The following is a 2,500-nucleotide window of genomic DNA, read 5'->3' on the forward strand; positions in this document are numbered from 1 at the left end:
GGTTCTTTAAATCTTGCGGGTTTGCAACTCATAAGAGCGTCACTTTCAACGTCCCCGGCATTGGATTGAGTTTCTAAAAACAACCGTGCACACCGAGGTTAAACTTTACCGGCTCCACTCCGACTCGCCGCTCGCCCACAAATCCGAAGGCAACAAAACATTTGTTTTTAATTTTGATGAAATTTTTTGAAAACATTGGCTTGGCAAGCCCCAATCCGCGACTATCCACCCACCGCCACCCCACACGAGTGGTTGTTGTTGCGAAATGAGGTTGTGGTCGACATGCCCGTGCATTTGAGAAGGAGTTCCTAGCACTCCATGCTCTCCCATGCCAAAAAAAAGCCTAGACAACCCCATTTCGCAACTTTCCACGCCTTTTTTTTCCTCCCTCACCCATGGCGGCGGCGTGGTGGCGGCGGCCGGATTCCGGCCACCACCGCCATGGGTGGCAGCCCCCCGACCCCGACACCAAACCCATAATACCGAGGCAACATATCGAGGCAACATGACATGGGTGTGGCGTGGGGGAAGGGGGCTGCAGCTAGGAAGGCATGGGCTGCCATGCATATGCAGGCAACACACACCCCCCTATATAGCATTTTATGCATTTAGCCCTTTGACAGGAAGAGACATCACCTATGCGCGAGGAGTCATAATGGGCTCTAAATAATTCAATACAAGGTATTTGGACGTGATTTTTTGCAGGGATACTAAGAAACATGCAATCTATGATGGGAAAAAGTTTCATAAATTTTTGAAGTCGGGAAGTATTTTTTATTATTTTTAGAAGTCGTAAAATTGAAAAAATCATTAAAACAAATCCGGGAGGAATTTTTTAGTTTTGTAAGTTGGAGAAGGTCCTAAAAATCATAGACTACTTATGGGGAGCTTATTGTGCGAGGAAATTTCAATAAAAACGGGGTTTGACAAGATTTGAAAAATTCTGTCGACATTTGAAAAAACCTGGAACCATGCTGCCGGCATGCTGCGCACATGCTGCGCGCAGGCTGCGCGCATGCTGCGCGCAGACTGCGCGCATGCCATGGCAGGACAAGTTTCGCTAGCCTCACTGTCGACAGATGCGCAAGCTGCGCGCACGCTGCGCACAGGCTGCGCGCATGCTGCGCACAGACTGCGCGCACGCTGCGCGCATGCCATGGCAGGACAAGTTTCGCTAGCCTCACTGTCGACAGATGCGCAAGCTGCGCGCAAGCTCCGCGCACGCTGCGCACAGCCTGTGCGCATGTTGTGCGCATGCTGCGCGCAGGCTGCGCGCAGGCGCCGCGCATGCCATGGCAGGACAAGTTTCGCTAGCCTCACTGTCGACAGATGCGCAAGCTGCGCGCACGCTGCGCACAGGCTGCGCACAGCGCATGCCATGGCAGGACAAGTTCGCTAGCCTCACTGTCGACAGATGCGCAAGCTGCGCGCACAGGCTGCGCGCACGCCATGGCAGGACAAGTTTCGCTAGCCTCACTGTCGACAGAATCAGCACGCTGCGCGCAAGCTGCGCGCACGCTGCCGGCATGGTGCGCGCACGCTGCCGGCATGCTGTGCGCACGCTGCCGGCATGCTGTGCGCACGCTGCGCGCGCGCATGGCAGGACAAGTTTCGAAAATTTCTGTCGACAGTCTCAGCAGCGCGCACGCTGCCGACATGCTGTGCGCACGCTGCGCACAGGCTGCCGGCATGCTGCGCGCAGCCCATGGCAGGACAAGGTCCGAAAAATTCTGTCGACATTTTTACGCCGTGGTAGGCTTCCGCTTCGCGTCACTTTGTCGACATTCAAGCCTACCATTTGTATTGAATTTTTCAAACCTTGTCAAACCCCATTATTCAAATGTCGAAAAATTTTGTCGACATTTTTACGCCATGATAGGCTTCCGCTTCGCGTCACTTTGTCGGAATGCATCGCATGGCGAGGCAAGGCCACGGCATGCCAAGGCGAAGGCAACGCATGGCTTGAATGGCTTGGTCAAGGCCACATCATGGGCACGGCATGCCAAGGCAAGGCGAGGCAAGCCATCCTTAGCCTCGCCTACACTCACTTTCTCGGAATGCATTGGATGATGAGCAATTCCAAGGTAAGGCAACGCATGGCTTGAATGGCTTGGTGTAGGCCACAACTTGGGCATGGCATGCCAATGCAAGGCAAGGCAAGGCAAGCCATCCTTAGCCTCGCCTACACTCACTTTCTCGGAATGCATTGGATGATGAGCAATTCCAAGGTAAGGCAACGCATGGCTTGAATGGCTTGGTGTAGGCCACAACTTGGGCATGGCATGCCAATGCAAGGCAAGGCAAGCCACGCCATCCGAAGCCTCCAATAACCTCACTTTCTCGGAATGCCTTGAATGGGCACGGCATGTGAGGGCAAGGCAAGGTCCTAAATATCATTTTGTAAGTTGGAGAAGGTCCTAAAAATCATAGACTTAATTATAGGGAGCTTATTGTGCGAGGAAATTTCAATAAAAATGGGGTTTGACAAGGTTTGAAAAAT

The sequence above is a fragment of the Prunus avium genome, unplaced genomic scaffold (genome assembly GCF_965620075.1).
Source record: "Prunus avium unplaced genomic scaffold, drPruAviu1.hap1.1 HAP1_SCAFFOLD_62, whole genome shotgun sequence".
In the NCBI taxonomy this organism is placed as follows: Eukaryota; Viridiplantae; Streptophyta; class Magnoliopsida; order Rosales; family Rosaceae; genus Prunus; species Prunus avium.